This window comes from Hyla sarda, chromosome 6 (assembly GCF_029499605.1).
Source record: "Hyla sarda isolate aHylSar1 chromosome 6, aHylSar1.hap1, whole genome shotgun sequence".
NCBI lineage: Eukaryota > Metazoa > Chordata > Amphibia > Anura > Hylidae > Hyla > Hyla sarda.
Window position 1 is genome coordinate 262784366 of NC_079194.1, and position 21770 is coordinate 262806135.

The following is a 21770-nucleotide window of genomic DNA, read 5'->3' on the forward strand; positions in this document are numbered from 1 at the left end:
CCAAAAAGAAAAGAATTTCCTCTGTTGTATTCAGCAGCTAATAAGAACAGGAAGGATTAAGATTTTTTTTTTTTAATAGAAGTAATTTACAAATCTGTATAACTTTCTGGGAACCAGTTGATTTAAAAAAAAAAAAAAAAAAGTTTTCCACCAGAGTTAAACATATTTGTAAATTACTTCTATTAAAAAATCTTAATCCTTCCAGTACTTATTAGCTCCTGAATGCTATAGAAGAAATTCCTTTCTTTTTGGAACACTGATGACATCACGGCAGCATGGTGGCTCAGTGGTTAGCACTGCTGCCTTGCAGTGCTGGGGACTTGGGTTCAAATCCCACTAGGAACAACAATAAATAAAGCGTTATTATTATTATAATAACGTCAGCAAAGAGAACTGTGCTCGTGATGTCATTAGAGAGCATTCCAAATAGAAAAGAATTTCCTCTGTAGTATTCAGCAGCTAATAAGTACAGGAAGGATTAAGATTTTTTAATAGAAGTCATTTACAAATATGTTTAACCCCTTAAGGACCCAGCCCTTTTTCACCTTAAGGACTGAGCCCTTTTTCGCAATTCTGACCACCGTCACTTTACGAATTAATAACGCGAAAACGCTTTTACCGAATATTCTGATTCTGAGAATTGTTTTTTCGTGACATATTCTACTTTATTTTGGTGGTAAATTTTGGTCGTTACTTGCATCCTTTTTTGGTGAAAAATCCCAAAATGTCATGAAAATTTTGAAAATTTTGCATTTTTCTAACTTTGAAGCTCTCTAATTGTAAGGAAAATGGATATTCACAATAATTTTTTTTTCTTCACAAATACAATATGTCCACTTTATGTTGGCATCATAAAATGGACATATTTTTGCTTTTTGAAAAAATTAGAGGGCTTCAAAGTAGAGCAGCAATTTTCATGAAAATTGCTAAATCTGAAGGGACAGATGTTACAGAACTACAACTCCCAGCATGCCTGGGCAGTCGAGGCATGGTGAGAGTTGTAGTTTGGCAACATCTGGAGGGCTACCGTTTGGGCACCACTGTAACAGTGGTCTCCAAACTGTGACCCTCCAGATGTTGCAAAACTACAACTCCCAGCATGCCCAGACAGCCTTTGGCTGTCTGGGCATGCTGGGAGTTGCAGTTTGGCCATCCTAGTGGTTGCCACAGTAAAGATCGTTTTACTTTCACTTTCAATCCCCCCCCCCACCGACGATTCCCTACCTGATCCAGTATCCAGCAGGCTCCAGCGAAGATCCCGAGTCCCCAGGCATCTTCTCCTGCAGGTATGGCCTCTATCTTCTTCCAAGATCCCCTCGACATCCAGGGGTGGGCAGAACGGGGGGTTGGGGTTCTGGCTAATGGCAGGGGATAGGAGGAGATCGCAGCTCTGCGACCTCACTCCTATCCCTTAGGCTGATCGGGGCTGTTGCTGACAACTCTGATCAGCCCTATTTTCCGGGTGATTGGGTCACCAGAGACCCAATCAGCCCAGAATTGGAGAAAATTGCATGTCTGAATTGACATGCGATTTTCTCAGATCGCCGACATGGGGGGGGGGGGGGGGGGGGGTCTCAGGACCCCCCTGGGCAATGTGCCGGGGTGCCTGCTGAATGATTTCCACAGGCATCCGGCTCCGGTCCCCAACCGGCTAGCGGTGGGGATTGGATTTCCCACGGGTGTATGGACCCTGTGTCCTTAAGGACTCGGAATGCAGGGTGTATCCATACGCCCTGTGTCCTAAAGAGGTTAACTTTCTCCCACCAGTTGATTTAAAAGAAAAAAGGTTTTCACCCCTTTAATGTGCCTGGCCTGGTATAGTGTAGTCTCCACCCTCTATTTTGCCGCGCAGCCACAAGGGAGGGAACACTGGGAGTATGTGTATTCCCTTAAATGGTAACTCTCATTAAAACTATTTTTTGCTATTGCACTCCTTATGGTAAATAAAAAATATACTTTGTTTAAAATAAAAAAAAGACGTTTTCTATGTTTTATTTGTGCTTAAAAAAGCTCAAGAGCACATTTCCCCCCATCTCATGCACAGATTTTGAACCGAATCCCAAACACAGGAAGTGCTGTCTGGAGTGCTGAGGGGAGTTGTGTCCAACCAACAGCATATGGTTGTTAAGTGTGAGAGGAGCTATGATTGAATGAGGATGCATACACCCCCCCCCCCCTCAGCACTCCAGACTGCACTTCCTGTGTTTGGGCTTCGGTCCAAAGTCTGTGTATGAGATGGGGAAAATGTGCTCTTGAGCTTTTTTAAGCACAAATAAAACCTAGAAAACGTTTTTTTTTTTTAAACAATATATAATAATTTTTTTTATTTACCATAAGGAGTGCAATAGCAAAAATTAGTTTTAATAAAAGTTACCCTTTAAGGACCGAAAAAGGTTTGTCGGGAGGTTTTTTTTTCTTACTATAATTAAAATTGTCCTCTTCTGACCGCTATATGTCTTATTTTTCCATATACGGGGCTGTATGAGGCTCATTTTTTCCGCCGTGATCTGTGGTTTTTATCTGCACCATTTTTGTTTTTGATGGGACTTTTTGGTTACTTTTTTATAATTTTTCTTAGGTATATAAACTGACCAAAAAGTTGCGATCTTTTTATTTGTTTTACTTTAGTTCTTTTGTTAGTTGTTTATATTTGTTTACATTATTTAACACCTTAAGGACCAAGGGCGTACCTGTACGCCCTGGTCCTGCTCCACTGCTATGACGCGGGGTCATGGGCTGACCCTGCATCATAGCCGAGTGGTCCCGGTGGCTATTAGCCGCCAGGACCTGTGTCTAATGCTGGACATCAACGATCACGGTGATGCCTGGCAATAACCCCTCAGAAGCGCTGATCAAAGTAGATTGCCACATCTAAAACGAAAGTAAACAGTTCCCGGCAGCTCAGTCGGGCTGTTCGTCCGTCCCAAATAGGTGAGAGGACAGGGGAGGGTGCCTATCTGCCTCCATGTCTGTCCAATTGGAGATCCGCTGCTCCATGTCTGCTCAGCAGGTTGGAACAGCAGAGCGGCGATAGCATTGAACAGTGTATTCAATCAGAAGATTGCATGTAATAGTCCCCCATGGGGATAAAAAAAATGGTGTAAAAAAAAAAGTTTATAAATGTTATTTAACCCCTTCCTTAATAAAAGTTTTCTCTTTTCTCATTTAAAAATAAATATGTAAACAAAAATAAACATATGTGGTATCACTGTGTCCGAACGATAAAAATATAACAATAATTAAACTGCACGGTCAATGGTATATACATAAAAAGAGTCAAAAATTGTGTATTTTTGGTAATTTTGTATACCCTAAACAAACTAATAAAAAGTGATCAAAGAGTCCCATGAAAACAAAAATGGTACTGATAAAAACTTCAAATCATGGCATAAAAAATTTGCCCTCATCCATCCTCGTATGCGGAAAAATAAAAAAAAAGTTATAGGGCTCAGGAGATGACAATTTTAAACATACTAATTTTGGTGCATATAGTTATCTTTTTTTTTTTAAGTAGTAAAATAAAATAAAACCTATACAAATTAGGTATCCTTGTGACCGTATGGACCTACAGAATAAAGATAAGGTATCATTCTTACGAAAATTGCACTGTGTAGAATCTGAAGCCCCCCCCCCCCCCCAGTTTTTTTTCTGGTTTCGCAAGGGTAAAAATGAAAAATGGCCCGGTCCTTAACCCATTGATGGCTCCCGCAATATGCCGTGGGGTCACGCACCCATCAACGGCCATCACCTGCGGCTAATACAGGAATCACCGATCGCTTTCGCTTCAGACGCGGCAGTCAGCTTTCATCGCCGCGTCTGAAGGGTTAATACCCTTCAGACGCGGCGATGAAAGCTGACTGCCGCATCTGAAGCGAAAGTTAAAGTATCCCGGCTCAGTCGGGCTGTTCGGGACAGCCGCTGTGAAATCGCGGCGTCCCGAACAGCTTACAGGACACCGATCTGCGAATGACTGCTCCGTGCCTGAGATCCAGGCAGGTGCAGTCAAGCGCCGATAACACTGATCACAGGCGTGTTAATACACGCCAGTGATCTGTGTAAAAGATCAGTGTGTGCAGTGTTATACGTCCCTATGGGAGCTATAATACTGCAAAAAAAAAAGTGTGAATAAAGATCCTTTAACCCCTTCCCTTATAAAAGTTAGAATCACCCCCAGTGTAAATAAGAATAAAAATAAACAAATGTGGTATCGCCGCGTGCTTAAATGTCCGAACTATAAAAATATATCATTAATTAAACCGCACGGTCAATAACTTACATGTAAAAAAAATTCCAAAGTCCAAGAAAGCGTATTTTTGGCCACTTTTTATACCATTAAAAAATTTATAAAAAGTGATTAAAAAGTCCAATCAAAACAAAAAGGGTACCGATAAAAACTTCAAATCACGGCGCAAAAGATGATCATACCGCCCTGTACGTGGAAAAATAAAAAAGTTATAGGGGTCAGAAGAGGACATTTTTAAACGTATACATTTTCCTGCATGTAGTTATGATTTTTTTCCAGAAATACGGAAAAAAGAAACCTATATAAGTAGGGTACCATTTTAACCGTATGGACCTACGGAATAATGATAAGGTGTCATTTTTACCAACATATGCACTGCGTAGAAACGGAAGCCCCCAAAAGTTACAAAATAGCTTTTTTTCAATGATTTTTTTTTCCATTTTGCCGTGGATTTTTGGGTAAAATGACTAAAGTCATTGCAAAGTAGAAATCGTGACGCAAAAAATAAGCTATTATATGGATTTTTAGGTGGAAAATTGAAAGGGTTATGATTTTTAAAAGGTAAGGAGGAAAAAACGAAAATGCAAAAACTGAAAAACCCTGCGTCCTTAATGGGTTAAAGGGGCATTCCAGGATTTTTTTCTTATTTGACTATGCTACAGGGGCTGTAGAGTTAGTGTAGTTCATAATATAGTGTCCAAAATCCATAACAGAAGAAGAATTGGAGCACTCGCCCGGTAAGACGTTGATCACAGGAGCTTTATTGAAAATTCATATGCAGGGGAGCGGACATACAGAAGTGCGGGGGAGAAGGAATGGGCGACGGTCCGTTATCGTGCTGTCTGCACTTCGTCAGGCGCTGTCTTCGTCAAGCGCAGACAGCGCGATAACGGACCGTCGCCCATTCCTTCTTCCCCTCACTTCTGTATGTCCGCTCCCCTATGAATTTTCAAAAAAGCTCCTGTGATCAACGTCTTACCGGTTGAGTGCTCCAATTCTTCTTCTGTTATGGATTTTGGATGTGATGGACTGCCTAATTTGTGAGCACCCAAGTGTGGACATTTGCTGGCTTTTACGGAACTGTTGTAATTCATTAGGTGTTAACCTCCTATGGATGCAGTGCCAAGGTAACTCTTATTGAAGGTGTTGACATAATATAGTGTCTGTACCTGTGTGTTATGGTTTTCTCACAATTCTTCTGTGATTTTCACTCCAATATTTATTTTTTACCAGCATACAAAATGACTGTTGTCTCAGATTTTTCCCAGTTTGCAATGCGGCCAAGACCTGACTCACTAATCAGCTGATGACAGGGAGCCTGTCTGCTTCAATGGGTGGAGGGTTCGCTTGGTGTAAGAGAGATCAATCTGCAACTAATGCAACAGTAGTAGGCACCCTGATTGAAAACCACACTGATTTGAATGGATGCAGCTCATTTATGTTTCAATGGGTGGGGTGGCTGATGTGTGGGAGGGAGGAAGATGGAATTGTGGGATTTGTAGTCAAAAAAAGAAAAGTCAAACAGGAAATACCAGTTCACAAACAGCTAGCCACAGAGGTAATCTCACAACATAGCCATTTAGCCCCAAGACAAGTGCAGATCCTTCCTAAGCATGTCCATTACTGTCTGGCAGGTACGTACTAAAATCACCTTATTGTGGATAACCCCTTTAAGGGGTTAAAAATGGAGGAAAAAGGGGGGTGATTTTAAATGTTTTAGTAGAGGGGCTTATTAACATTTATTACCTTTTGTTTTTACATTTTTTTCCTCACAATTTTTAAGTCCTCATAGAGCAGTTTTTCCCAAACAGTGCGTCTACAGTTGTTGCTTAACTACAACTCCCAGCATGCCAGGACAGCCAAAAGCTGTCTGGGATGCTGGGAGTTGGGGTTTTGCAACAGCTGGAGGCACACTGTTTGGCAAACACTGTCATGGGGACTATTAGATGCAATCGTGATTTCAGTCACTGAACAATGTTGTGCCTTAGGAGCCTATAGCAAAGCATTGATCAATGTGATCGGCACTCCAAATCAACTTTGATTGTGGTGTCTAAAGAGTTAATGCTGGACCACACCTGGATCGGTGATGTCTGGCAAGTGAGCTCAGCTCCTGAGCCCGCTCCATACACCAGCCGCACAGCTGAGCGTATACATACAGCCGTCATTCATAGAGGGCTTAATTCACCTCCTCCCACCACTCAGCATTGCTGGGAGGAGAGACAGTCTGCCACACAGTGGAAGGCCCAGGCCGCGCCGCAGGGGATCATTGAATACAGCCGCCATTGGACCCACCAGAGCGGTTGGACCTGCTGCCACCTGAGCCACAGGTAATAATCCCATCATTTTCCCAAGGCCAATATTGGCATATCGAAATCCTCAAATATCGCAATTCGATTAGGATTGTGATATATCGCGCAGGCCTACTCAATAATCACAATATGAGATATGGTGACCACGGGTGTTGCAATGGATGCAGCAGGGTCTGGTGGTATTAACCCCAGGGGCAAGATGTTGTTAACCCCTTTGTGTGGATGTGACGCGAGGATGTGGTTGTTTTAGTATAGGGCACTGCCGACAACCAGACCAAAAATGGCATGCAATGAAGGAATGTCCACAGCAAGGGTTTTAAAGTAACTGGAACTTTGCAATATGCAGGAAACAGTCTTTACAATAATGCAGTTTCCACAGAGATAACCGGGACGCAGGGAACCTCACAGGCTTGCTTGGACTTGTAGTTATGGTAAAAATGCAGCAGCCACTGTGCTAGTAATATATATCTTTAGCTGAGTAGTAGTCACTTGATTTGCAGAGATATTTGTAACTCACGGTTTAGAAGTGGCTGCTGGACTTTAGGCTTTGGCCTAGATGAGATGAATTTGGATAGTACAGGACTTTGTGCTTTCTTCAATACCAGGAACTAAGAGAGTGAATATCCAGACTACAGCCCCTTATATACTAGGGGGCTGGACTAATGCCTGGGCTACCTATGCCCTTGGAACTCTGGGTATGTCATGTGACTGCAGGTCACAAGACCAACACTCTATACACTTTGTGCAACTTTATACATATGAACAACCACATTAAATGAACAGAATAAATACACATGGCATTTATACGAGACACTTGATCTGGGGGAAGCCCTGCAGGAGAGCCCTGTGGACCTAATGGACTCTTCCTGAGAGGACTTAAGGATGGTACAGAACTAGGTTCGGTACCGGGACACCACAGATGTTTTACCCAAATTGTGCAGCCCTAGTAACTACTTCTGACATGTCTTTCCAGTGACGAAAGCAGTGAAATGTCGTGCTCTCTGCATTGGCCATGCACTTAGCATTCACGGATCACTTTTTAGTTCCATCTTTCCTTGTTTCTTCCCGTTTTGTTGATGGGCAATTTCGCACCACTGTGCATGAACTTATGGCAATCAGATATAGTCTCCTAAAGTCATTTCCTATGAAACTTTTATACTGTTATACTTCAGATTTACCAGCTCTCCAGAATAAAGTGAATATTTGGCTTATTAAACAGAAAAAAAATGTAATTCAGGAAAATACCTAGCTTTCAACAAGCTTTTCCTGAATAGTGTTGGGCGCGAATATTCACATTTCAAATTTTTATCGCGAATATTGTGAATATATTCGCTATATATTCGAAATTACGAATATTCACTCTTTTTTGCATATGCGCATATTCACATGTGAATATTCGAATATGCGCATATTCGCATGTGTGAATATTTGCATATTCCTTCTTTTCACTTGTCGGCCAATTAGCATGATGCAAATACACTTGTCAGAGGTTATCAACAACATCCATAGCAACCAATAGTAAAGTTGCCCACCCCCTCACTGCTTTCTTCCTCGAATATGTGAATATTCACATATGCGAATATAAAGAATAAGCGAAATTCGCGAATATAGGACAAATATTCGTCTATATATTGGCGAAATATCGTGAATTCGAATATGGGCGAATATGTCGCTCATCACTAGTCCTGAATTAGCATTTCAGTCATCTTTAAGATTTAGGACCTTAACCCCTTAAGGACCCGGGCTTTTTCCGTTTTTTCATTTTCAATTTTTCCTCCTTAACTTTAAAAAATCATAACTCTTACAAATTTTCACCTAAAATTATATTTAATGGCTTAATTTTTGCATCACTAATTCTACTTTGTAATGACATTAGTCATTTTACCCAAAAATCTACGGTGAAACGGGAAAAAAAATCAATGTGCGACAAAATTGATGAAAAAACGCTATTTTGTAAGTTTTGGGGGCTTCTGTTTTTACGCAGTACATTTTTTGTCAAAAATGATACCTTATCTTTATTCTGTAGATCCAGACGGTTAAAATGATCCCCTACTTGTATAGGTTTGAATTTGTATCACTTCCGAAAAAAATCATGAATACATGCAGGAAAATTTATACGTTTAAAATGGTAATCTTTTGACCCCTATAACTTTTTTATTTTTCTGTGTTCAGGGCACTTTGAGGACTCATTTTTTGCGCCGTCATCTGAAGTTTTAAGCGGTACAATTTTTGTTCTGATCAGACTTTTTGATCACTTTTTATTCACTTTTTGTGGTATAAAAAGTGATCAAAAATGCGCTATTTTGGACTTTGGAATTTTTTTGCGCGTACGCCATTGAACGAGCGTTTTAAAAAGTGGTATATTTTTATAATTCGGACATTTCCGCACGCGGCGATACCACATATGTTTATTTTTATTATTATTTACATAATGTTTTTTTTATTTTTGGAAATGCCGGGTGATTCAAACTTTTATTAGGGGAAGGGATAATTGAAAGGGTTAATGATTTTTTTACACTTTTTTAATGCAATATTATAGCTCCTATAGGGGGCTATAACATTGCATTAACTGATCTTTAACACTGATTGATCCATCTCCATAGGAATGGATCAATCAGGGTTTTCGGCGATTGAATGCTCAAGCCTGGATCTCAGGCTTGAAGCATTCATTCAGCGATCGGACAGCACAGGAGAAGGTAAGAAGACCTCCTCCTGTGCTACAGCTGTTCGGGATGCCGCGATTATACCGCGGCGATCCCGAACAGCTCCCTGAGCTAGCCGGCACATTTTACTTTCGTTTTTAGCCGCGCGGCTCAGCTTTGAGCGCGCGGCTAAAGGGTTAATAGCGCGCGGCACAGCGATCAGTGCCGCGCTATTAGAGGCGGGTCCCGGCTTCACTATGACTCCAGGCCCGCCGCGATATGATGCGGGGTCACCGTGTGACCCCGCGTTATATCGCAGGACCGGGACTCATGACGTATGCATACGTCATGGGTCCTTAAGAGGTTAAGGGTAAGTTTACACATGCGTATTTTCTGCTACAGATTTTGCTGCCCATTGACTTTAATGGGTGGCAAAATCTGGTACAGAAAATCTGTAGCAGAAAATGCGCCTGTGTGAATGTACCCTTAAGAAAAATGTGTAGACTGAGTCAATAGAATGTTTAAGTAGCAATATACATTTTATCTGATGTACAACCCTAGCGTAATGTTAAAGACTTAGGAGGTAAGTGTCTGAGATCAGGAAATGTCAGCTCAGCTGGTAACTATCTCTGTACAGTGCTGTGGAATATGTTGTGCTATAAAAATCTGTGGGAAACTAACTGCAGTGACAGATCTATATAAATGCCCTTTGCATGTTAACTCCTAGTTTGCAACAATTGCTTGATATATTAACAATTTCTCTCTTCTTGCAGCTGCAAGACAGATGACTATACACTTCTTCACTACTTCAGGGGACTTACAGCTAACTTACAATGAACGGCCCTCTTTCCATGAAGATAGAATGAACTACTGAAATGAATTTATCTGCATGACATCTTGCAATCTGGGGGCATCCCAAATTCTAGAGTTACCTATGTGCCACTATATATACAATTTTTTTTGTTTGTTTGTTTTTAGTATTTTTAAAGGAAAAAACTTTTTTTTTCATAAGCAGTGCATAGAACAATGTGAATTGTCATATTTTTTTAATCATCATAGAGTTTTACATATTGACCTCCGCAATCGTTTTACAAGGCATCTTTTACCACGAGCAGGAATGGAATTGTTTTTTTTACAGCATAAGAAGCAAAACTTGCGGAAAACGGCAGCAGTGATCTTATTTCTAGCATGGATGTGCTCATTGTGCTGCTTTAATTAAATTTGCATCAAATAAAATAAGTTTTGAATGTAGTTTGTTTTAGGGAGTTGAAGATGCTGCAGGGTCTGGGAGTAGGTAAATAGTTTATTTTAACTTTTTTTTTTTTTTTTTAATTAAACAAGTTTTATTGGGTTTTTAACAATTTTATACAATATGTAACGGGGCATACCCCGCTGCGTCATTACATGCCCAAGGGAGCAAAGTACAATATACATCGCAAAAAAATTACAATAATACTCCCTCCTTTCAATAAGTGCAAACCCCAACCAACCTTATGCCCACCCCCCTCCCCACAACTTCCCCTGAAGAGAACCAAGACCCCCCCCCCCTCCCAATGTGTGTAGTATATCCAGAATTCGTTCAGCACCATAGTAGTCCAACTAATGATCCCAAGAGACACTCAGAAAAATGTAACCAAGAAAGATGACATTAAGGCAGTACGATCAAAAAACAAAAGCTCCCCACAAGCGAACCATGGAATTCTAGTGGCTAGTAGGAGAGGAAACTCTCAATCGACCCAGGGTGCCAGAAATGTCCCTAGTCAGATACCACTCTGTAGAGGTAAACGGTCCCATAAGTGCAACGATTTCGGTGTCGTCAAGGAAGGCCAATATGAATGTCCGCCATTTCTTAAAGAAAGCCTTCGCCGACTTTTCTTTGGTCCGAAGGATCTCACACCTATCTAGGTACATATACTTTTTAACCTGGGAAATCACCTCTGCCGTTGATGGCATGTCAGCAACTAACCAGTGAGCCAGGAGGCACCTCTTAGCCACCAGTACAATAACGTGGATAAGGAGGGTCAAAGTCACTCCATCCGGTGCCAGGTGTAACACAATGAGTTCAGGGGTTAGGGGAAGAGACTACCCCAATTTGACAGACAGCAGTCGGAACAGCCCCAACCAAAAAAGACGGGATTTGTCACAAGTTAATAACCCATGAAGTAGGTCAGTCCTAAACATTCCACAGTTAGGGCAGTGCTCTAACCTGTCCTGTCTGTCAGGGGTCTTGGGCAGTGTGAAGCAGTACGTCACGTGATGAAGGATCTTTAACTGGGTCTCCCTCCTGCCTTCATTTACTACTGCTTTCCTCACATTTGTCCATCCTTCCAAGATCCGCGCCACGGAATCCGGCAGGTTAAGTTTGCCCTCCCAATAGCGGAAGAGAGATTGCGCCACCCCCGTACTCCCCTTCCATGTAAGGTATCTGTATAGCAAGGAAAGAGAGTGGTGGGAAGAAGAGGAAGAAATGAAGTCGTCAAAAGAATTCGTCGCCCTCTCCCTCGTCAGGTCCTGAAGTCGTGGTCTCAAGAAAGCCATCAGTTGACAGTATTGATGGTAGTGTCCCCCATGTAGGTTGTACCGTCCACAAAGTTCCTCAAAAGTCAGATACCGTCTGTCAGTCAGATGTATCACATGCACCACCGTTTCTATGCCCATCGCCTGCCAAGTCCTGAACAGACTATTGTTACTTCCCTGAGGGAATTCTATCAAGCACCAAAGTGGCATGTGTTTGGACAAAGAATATGGCAGTCGCATGAGATCTCTGCACTGTTTCCATGCAATTATAGTGTCCCTAAAAAGAAGATCACTACGGATATATGGTGGGAGCTTAGACAACGGAGAATGGATCAGGCCTCCAGATGACCAAGGCGCAGGCATAGCCGCCTCGAGATGGACATTGGAGAACCTGGATTCCCCTCCCAACCAGTCAATACAGTGTCTTAATAAACACGATAGGTTGTAATGTTTTACATCTGGAAAGCCCACCCCACCCTGCTCCTTGGGCAGCATCAACTTGCCGAGGGCGATGCGAGGTCTCCTATTGTTCCAAATGAATCTACTGTAGGCAGCATTCAAACATTTGATATCAGCAGTTTTCAGCAGAACAGGTATCGTTTGTAGCAGATAAAGCAATTTAGAAAAATTTAGCATTTTGATCAAGTTGCACCTTGCTAAAAATGGGAGGGGCAAGGATGACCATCGCCGCAGCTCCTCGGCAAGTTTACGAAACAAAGGAGTGAGATTCAGGGAGTACAACGATGAGGGAGATCTCCCCACCCATATGCCTAGGTATTTAAAACATGCCCTGGTCACCTGTACCTGGGACAGTGCGGAGCCCGGCAGGCTTCGGAGAGGGGTACTGGCCAGGTCCAAGAGGATATTTTTGAACACATTCACTCTAAAGCCCGAGACCCTCCCATAATCTGTGAGGATCCTAAACACTGCGTCCAAGTCTCTCCCTGGGTTGGCCAAGAACAGTAGCAGGACGTCTGCAAAAAGAGGGTGGGAGACAGTCTGTCCTCCCACGCTGATTCCCTCCACCTCTTCGGTCATTGCCAGCCGTCGAGATAGCGGCTCAATCGCCAGGTTGAAGAGGAAGGGTGACAAAGGACACCCCTGGCAAGTGCCCCTCTGCAGTGGGAAGGGGGCTGATAGAAACCCTGGGAGATGAATGGGAGCCACTGGGCTCTCGTATAGGGATCGTAGATAAGATAGGAAGGGGCCCTCGAAACCCATTTTCTGAAGAACCGTCCACAGCCACTCCCACCCAACATGATTGAAAGCTTTTTCAGCGTCAATGGAGAGCATGGCGGGCGCTGAGTGGCTGCTCTGCTTATGGTGGATCTCCTCCAGGACGGCAATAACCGTCCTGACGTGCGTCACTGCAGACCTGCCAACCGTGAACCCCACCTGAGCATGTGAAATCAATCGGGGCATCAGTGTTGCCAACCTATTAGCCATTACCTTTGACACTATTTTGAGGTCCACATTGATCAACGATATCGGTCTATACCCTCCAGGTAATACCTTAATATACGCGGTATTAGAGGTTGATGGTATGGGGGCTCCTGAGAGGTAAGAGTTGTATAAGTCAAGCAACGTGGAGACAATGTTGCTCGAGAGGATCTTATAGAAATCTCCCGAGAACCCATCGGGGCCCGGGGCCTTGCTCACCTGTAGCTCTTTAATCACCCCTTCCAGTTCTTCCCTTGAAATCGGCCCATTAAGCATGTCCCTATCCTCAGATGACAGAGAAGGTAGCAGACCTCCCTGGAGCCACAACGGAAAGTCTTCCATCGCAACCTCCGCCTCAGAGTATAGAGCTTTATAGAAGTTGGCTAAAATCTCTACTATAAGTTTCAGATCATTATGCACAGTCCCTCCATCATCCCTCAGAGCCAAGATCGCAGAGGAGGGCATTGCTCCCTTCGCAAATCTGGCTAGGAGGCGGCCAGGTTTATTGCCAAACTGAAAGAGGGAGGCTTCCAGGTGTGACCTTTTCAGATTCTCCCGCCGTTCTACCCAGCCATCGTATGAAGCCTTCGCCGCCACCCAGGCCTGTTTGTTGACCTCACTCGGAATGGCAAGAAAGCCGGTATAGGCCCTGCGCAGCTCACCTCCCAGGATCGTCAGTTGATCCCGTATCTGTCTTTTCAGGGAGGACGTGTATGACAAGATGCGACCCCTCAAGACAGCCTTTACAGTGTCCCAGAATAGTTGGGGGGTTGTCCGTATGCTCTGCATTGTCGGTAGTGTACTCCGCCCACCACCCCTTCAATAACGCATGAAAGTGCTCGTCCCTGGCTAGGCTAGATGGAAACCTCCAGAGGAAGTCCTTCCCTCTAGGCATCGAGTCCGTCAAGGTGATAATCAGTGGGGCATGGTCAGAAATGACAAGATCAGAGAAAGAAATAGAATCCAGTTTAGGGAGAAGAGAATCAGTCAAAAAGCAAGTCTGGACCAGGAGTCATGAGAGTGTGAGTAGTGACTATAGTCTCGTTCGTCAGTGTGCGGTCAATCTCCATACGTCCGTCAGTCCAAGTCCCGTATCCCAAGGTAGTAGCAATATGTCAGAAGGTCGCTGAGGGGGGGGGGGGGTGGACGCCTGGCGCTCCGTCTGTCTTCACTGCATTCCATTACCAGGTTAAAATCCCCTGCTACTAATTTCTGAGAGGGCCTCGCCACCCCTAGCACTCCCGCCAGTTCCCCCAAGAATGAATCATGTCCAGAGTTCGGACCATAGGCGTTAATTATCACTAATTCGTCTAGGGCTGTCTTGACATGCACACAACAGCACCTACCCGCCGTGTCCGACACTACAGAGACAATTTCACAGGCCAGCGACTTATTGAAAAGGATCAGCACCCCTGCCTTGCGGTCAACCGCTGGGGACCGCTCATGCCCTCCGCCCCCACCATTTCCGCATCCGTGCAAAGTCGTCCGTGGTCAAGTGGGTCTCTTGCAGGAGCACTATGTCAGGCGATAACCTTTTCAAATGCCTAAGGACCATGCTTCGCTTGTGAGGAGAACGTAACCCTTTAATGTTCCACGAGATAACTCGCATAAAAAAGTGTACAGAGCAGCAATAGCTGAGGAATCGTGGACCAAACCCCCCCCCCCCCGTTCAAACCCCCCCAACCCCCACGACATACTGAAGTATTACAACAATTCCAAGCCCAATGGGCCCATCACCCTCCCGCCCTGGAGCGTGATCTATGGCCAAGGCGACTTCCATTTCCCATACACAAGGAGACATGCTACACATCCTATGTCCACCCCTCCTCACCCCCATAAGGAAAAGAAACGAAAGAGGTTGTTACTAGAGATGAGCGAACTTACAGTAAATTCAATTCATCACGAACTTCTCGGCTCGGCAGTTGGAGTTTTCCTGCATAAATTAGTTCAGCTTTCAGGTGCTCCGGTGGGCTGGAAAAGGTGGATACAGTCCTAGGAGACTCTTTCCTAGGAATGTATCCACCTTTTCCAGCCCACCGGAGCACCTAAAGGCTGAACTAATTTACGCAGGATAAGTCATCAGCTGCCGAGCGGAGAAGTTCGTGATGAATCGAATTTACTGTAAGTTCGCTCATCTCTAGTTGTTACCCATTACGTCCAGTAAGTGAAAGACTCAGCCCCTCCGGACCCTTATCCCCCCCTTAACACAGAACTATCACCCGCCACCATCCTGGTAGAAATCCTGCAGCCTTAGGAACACTGACCATGCCTGTAAAGAGTAAGACCCCCAACATTGTCAATATAATAATACATAACACAATAATAATAACACAAGTATATATATTTTTTTTTCCCTATCCCCCCCTCCCCCTAACTATCCCCCCCTAACTATCCCCCCCTCCCCAACCCCTCCCTAACGACACTCAGTAGCTACCGAAACCAGCATGTGACCCCCCTGATCGGGGACTGGGAGAAATAACAAGACGATGCTGGGTCACAAAAGCCAAGGGCAGATGCAAAACAAGTACTTGCGTGAATTCCGTTAATCCATATTGAGGCACTCAGGGTATCCGTGGCCGGAATGAAGTCATTCATTCAAGCGGGCAGGTGAACGGTGGGGAGGCCCGCAAGGCAAGTCCCGGCGTTGTTCTGCGATGAGCCAAAGCGGTCTCCTACAGGGGACCTCCGGGCTGCCTCCCGAGGCGGAGAAGAGCCCAGGAAGCCCTCCAGCGCCGGTGTTGCATCCTCTGGAGAGCGGTAAGTGCTGATAGTTCCGTCAGGGTAGAAGATACGTAGCAGGGCCGGGTACAGAAGGGCAAACCGAATCCCCCTGCGATGCATAGAAGTGCATAGGGGAGAGAACAGCTTCTGTTTGCGGGAGACCTCTGCAGAAAAGTCTCCAAAAATAAGCAGCTTGGTGCCATCCACAGTGAGATCCTCCCGGCAGCGCCTAAATACACACAGGATCGACGCTTTATCTTGGAAGTCCAAGTATTTCACAATCACTTGGCGCGGGCGGTTACGGTGCTGCAGGCCCAGGGGGACCGTGGGATTCAGGCCACTCCGCAAGTCCGGCCCCAGCCTATGCGCCCTCTCCACCTTGCATGGCCTAGGGAGACCCAGCGTCACTCGCGGGGACCGACTCAGGCACCCCAATAATCCGCAGGTTGCTCCTTCTGGAGCGATTCTCCAGGTCCTCCACCTTACTTTCAATAGTTTTTTATTGGTTTTAAAACATAAAAGAAACAAGTAACCACAGTGTTACATACATATATATCAGCAAGTATTCCGACGCTGTCATCTCCCTGTATCCCCCAACTGTTTGGGGCCAGGTGCACACAAATTACAGAATACAACATTAACAGTGTACAACAAATCTGTCCGTCTTTTTTCCTCTATCATAACATAATGGGAAGCCTTCACTGCTGTTTTAATCTTCATTTTCAAGTCGTGCTTTGCTACTTTTAGGAACATGCGTCACAATGGGCTTAAATGCTAATTTCTATAATTTGTAATGATTTATGTCAAAGATATGCATCTTTATTTTGGTATCCCCCGTAGGAGGCTCTCTCTCTGCCCCTTATGTTAGAGAAACTCCCTCAATCAACTTTTATGCTGTAAGCAGATGCTGCCCAACCCGACCATCTGATGTGGAATTTAGCTAACGATCCCGAACCTCTGGCCAGTGTGTACGCATAGGTCAAATTAAGTCTATCTACTACCGTTGTGCGTGTAGGTATCGAGGCAGTCTTCCAGCATCTAGTCAGTGCTATTTTTGCTATTATACAAAAAATACAAAAGAAATCCCTCATTGCATGCGGTATTTCATGCACACCTATAAACAGGAGTACCAGCTGTGGAGACCAATGCACTCTAGCCCTCTGAATCTCTGTCAACAGCGCTCTGCAGTCCTCCCAGAATGGTTTTATGAGAGGGCATTTCCACAGAATGTGGACCAATGTTCCTTTCTGGTCGCAGCCTCTCCAACATGTATTAGTAGAGCCCGGATAGGCTAGCGCTACTTTGTCCGGCGTGAAATACCATCTTAAAATGGTTTTGTAAGCTGATTCTATGTGTGAGGAACACTGCAGAGCCCTGTGAACACCTCGGAAAGCCCTCTGCCATTCCCCAATTGGTATAACAATGTTCAAGTCTCTCTCCCACAGTCTAAGCGGATAAGATTTATTGCAAGTGTTCGTTTGAGTGTAGAGTAAATATAGTGGCGAGAGCCCCTTTATCTGAGAAGCTAGATATGTAAGGGTGGTAGGATTCATGGAGATCTGAGTCGGTTTCAATGATCCCAGAAAATGACGAATTCTAAGAAATTTATAAAAATCAGTGCTAGGTAGATTGTACTTCTTCTGTATGTCCCCAAATGTCATTAGTCCATACTCCTCATATAGCTGTCCAATTGTGTTAATATTAGCTTTAATCCAGTTTGACAGGTCTATATCTCGTATGGAAGCTTGAACAAACGTCAACGGTAGGCTCAAGGGGCTCATGTCCACCCGGCCTTCCACTTTCGATAGGTAACTGGACCACGCTCTCAGAGAGGCGCGAACCATAGGGTTACGGACAGTCGGGACCTCTACATTCCATGCTGGAGTGTATAAAACGTCATGTAGTGAAAATGGATCAACCGATAAACTCTCTATCTTCACCCAAGGGGGGGGGGGGGGGGGGAGGACGACCACCAATGCCGCAGGAAGGATACCAATGTGGATACATAATATCCTTTTATATCTGGAGATCCCAAACCTCCTGCTAATTTAGATTTGGCCATAATAGCTGCATTCAAGCGAGGTTTCTTACCGGCCCAAATAAATCTAGAGAGAATAGATGTGGCCTTCCTAAAAAAATATTCTGGTATGTGAATTGGCATTGTGCGAAACAAATACAGTAACTTCGGCAGTAAAAAACATCTTGAACGCCGCTATGCGGCCCATCCAAGATATCTCCATCGAAGAGTATTTATGTACCGCAGAGGTCAAGTCCGCTAATAGTGGTTCATAATTTAGAGCATATAAAAGGGAGTGTGGCGAAGCCAAGTTGACTCCCAGGTATTTAATGCTATTTGGGCACCATTCAAAGCTATATGCAGACTTCAAGGACTGCGTAATACAAGGTGAAAGATTCAGTGGGAGTGCTTGCGTCTTGTTTGTATTTAAATGATAATAGGAAAGCACTCCATATTCCTCTATAGTTTTCATGACCTCCGAGAGAGAGGACAGTGGGTTGGTCAGGGATAGTATAACATCTTCTGCATATAAAGAAATGAGGTGCGAAACACCAGCTATATCCACTCCAGATATATTATCGTTTAACCTAAGGGCCTGGGCCAGGGGTTCAATGGACAGGATGTATATTAGAGGGGAGAGGGGGCAGCCCTGTCTCGAGCCATTTGTGATCAGAAATTCCCTAGATAGGGAACCATTTGCCAATACTCTGGCTGTGGGACAGGAATAAAGAGAGGAAATAGCAGTGAGAATAGGACCTACGATACCCATCTGCTGTAGGACCGAGAAGGCAAACGACCAATGGAGTCGGTCGAATGCCTTCTCGGCGTCCAGGGCTAGGACCAAAGCCGGGGTGCCCTCAATTTCTAGATTATAAAAAACATTCAGGAGCCTACGTGTGTTATCCGACGTTTGTCTTCCAGCTACAAAGCCTGCTTGGTCTGAGCTAATTATGGAGGGTAATACAGCAGCCAATCTAGAAGCTAAAAGTTTCGCTAGGATCTTTATATCTTGATTTAATAAAGATATAGGGCGGTAGTTTTGCGGTGCATCTACAGATTTACCGGGCTTTGGTAGGGTGGTTATAAGTGCCTGTAAATTTTCCTTGGGTAATTTCCCAGTCAGCATAGCTGTCTGGCAGAATTTAAGCAGATATGGGGATAAGTGTATAGCGTATTTTTTATAATATAAGCTAGAAAAACCATCGGGTCCGGGTGCTTTCCCTACTGGTAAAGATCTTATGGTATCTAACAGTTCTTGATGACTAATCTCCACATTAATCGCCTTTATTTGTCCCTCTGTAAGAGAAGGCAAGTTTAATTTAGCCAAATAATGTTGAATAGCTGGCATTGGGTCAGTCTCAGGCAGTGCCCGGTCTCCTAAATTATATAAATGGGAATAAAAGGTTGCAAAACCATCTGCAATGTCAGCCGGGGTATATAACTTAGTTTGCGAAGTGGGATGTATTAGGAAGGGTATTCGGGATTTAATTTGTCGTTTTTTAAGTCGTTGGGCTAGCAGCTTACCTGCTTTGTTATCTTGAGCATAATAACATGCTTGTAACTTTCGGTGTGCTTTTTCATATGTGTGTAAAAATAAACTGCGAAGTTCCTGCCGTATAGAAAAAAGAGAAGAAGCAATTAGTGTGGAAGGAGAGGAAATATTCTCCCGTTCCGCTATTTGTAGGCGGGACAAGACATCTTTTAGTTTACTATCTCTTTGTTTTTTTAGTATGGAACTGTATTTAATACAGAGACCCCTAATAACTGCTTTATGGCAGTTCCAGAGGGAAACAGGACTGTCTACCATAGTATCGTTTATGTGAAAATATTCAGTTATATCTTTTTCAAGCCTTCCAGAATATTCACAATGTGATAGCAAAAAAGGGTTAAGTCGCCATGAGTGTGCACGGGGGGAGGACATAGTGTCTTTCAATTCTATGGATATAGCTGCGTGGTCCGACCACTGAATAGTTTCTAAAGTAGTACCCGTAACTGAATTTAGTAAAGATGCACCAATCAAAAACATATCCACTCTAGAATAAGAATTATGTGCAGCTGAATAGAAAGAAAACGATTTGTCTGTGCCATGTTCAATTCTCCATGGGTCATATAATTCCCTCTCCCATGCCCACCTGGCCAGAACTGAGGAAGACGCTCTAGTATGTGAAGTAGTGTCTAGAGCGGGATCCCACACTGAATTATAGTCACCCCCGAGTATCAGTGACCCCCACGTTTGTTTCATTATCCTCCTGTAAAGTGAATTGAGAAAACCCAACTGTTCTGCATTAGGAGCGTATAATGAGACCAAAGTTAACGGGATATTATTAATCGTGCATCTCAAAATGACATATCTACCTTTTGTATCAGTGTAAACTTCTTTCAGCTGGAAAGCTACTGTGTTTTTAATTGCTATCAAGGAACCCCTGGACTTAGTTTTGTAGTGAGATTGAAAAATATGAGGATAAGCTGTGTGCTTCAGTCTAAAGGCGTCCCTTGAAAGCAAGTGCGTTTCCTGAGCAAATATCACATCACTTCTAAGCGCCTGTGCCTCTTTCCAGAAATATGAACGTTTACAAGGTGTATTAAGCCCATTAGCATTGATACTACCTATGCGGATCCCCATTGGACCAGCATAATTCATCTATATAATTAAGTTGAGTGCCTAGGTAACGGGAAGGGGTGTGTGTCTCCCAGCCAGCACCCACACCCCTACAGTGCAGAAGCAAAGCCTCACTAACGAAGGTATGAGCAACATTTAAGCGACTTAGACAGAAAAAAACTTTCACCATAAAGAAAAACATCAAATAAGAAAAACACACGAGCCATTGGCCCAACTCAGAAGAGCCCAAAAAACGAAGTAGGGCAACAGTCCAGTCCGAAGCCATAAGTGGACCTACACAGCCCTCCCGAACCTGCAGATAGTAAAATAGTGTCAGTCACCAACTTCAGCTAGGCTACAGCCCATTCTTTTCGTAACTTGGGAGCCGAGTTGGTAGATCTAGATGATCTGCCTTGTATTGGAGGTAAGTTCCATGATGAGAGGAGAGATTGTCCTTCGGACGCTGAGCGAATGACATGAGTTTTATTGTCCCTTCGTACCAACAAACGAGCAGGAAATAGGCTGTATCGACTCCGGGACCCCTCTCAATTTGAGGTTGTTGCGGCGGCTCCTGTCCTCCAGGTCAGCTATCTTTTCTCTTAGCATAATTACCTCCTCCTCCAACTCTGTATGGGAGTCTATTAGTATGTTGTGAGATTCAGAGAATTCCTCCATCTTGTTTTCAAGGTGATCTATCCGCCCACCGAGTTAATCTACTGTGCTGTTTAGTGGGATATTGTTTTTTGCATATCTTGTAAAAAGGTCTGCCTCAGTATCAGTAGCATATTTTTCATGGCAGTGTCTGTCAGTGGCGCTCCAGACACCTCCAGTGAGCCAAGAGCACCCAGTTCCTCCACCTCCCCCTCCTTAGCGTCCAGCAAGCCCTGTACCTCAGCTCTGGGTGATGTGGAAGCTGCCTCCTGCGATGAGCCGAGTTCTGGTGTCGCAGCTGGAGGAGGGGAGGCCGGATCCAGCAGTGCAGGCCCCGCTCCTCTTCCATGCAGGCTCCCCGAACGGAGCGCCGGACTTTCGCGGCCGCCATCCTCTGTGTGGTTCCTCTCCCCGTTCTTTGCTGCCAAGGAGCTGTGCAGCGCCGGGTCTGACGTGGATCTGCGGGGAGGCAGTTCAACCTGTGTGCGAGGTGGGTCCGGAGAGCGGGGCCGCGATGTTGCTGCGAATGTCCCGGAGTCGGCGCCATCTTGCTCCCTCTGCTTGCTTCTTGTGAAGCTAAATTTAGCTAGAGTCCCTTGTCGTGCGATCCTTTTTCTGCGGCCGGACATGC

General features: G+C 44.4%; 1 protein-coding gene and 1 long non-coding RNA gene across 3 annotated transcripts in view; one reads left to right on the forward strand and one right to left on the reverse strand.

Annotated features, from left to right (window-relative positions):
• The window catches only part of BAD (BCL2 associated agonist of cell death), a 191264-nt gene extending 180819 nt beyond the window's left edge, over window positions 1–10445 (forward strand). For both annotated transcript variants that reach the window (XM_056527165.1, XM_056527164.1), the window contains exon 5: window positions 9968–10445. The gene's annotated coding sequence lies outside the window, so the exon portion shown is untranslated. The remainder of the gene's footprint in view (window positions 1–9967) is intronic.
• The window catches only part of LOC130277009 (uncharacterized), an 85042-nt gene that overhangs the window by 38305 nt on the left and 24967 nt on the right, over window positions 1–21770 (reverse strand). The gene's annotated exons all lie outside the window — the stretch shown is intronic.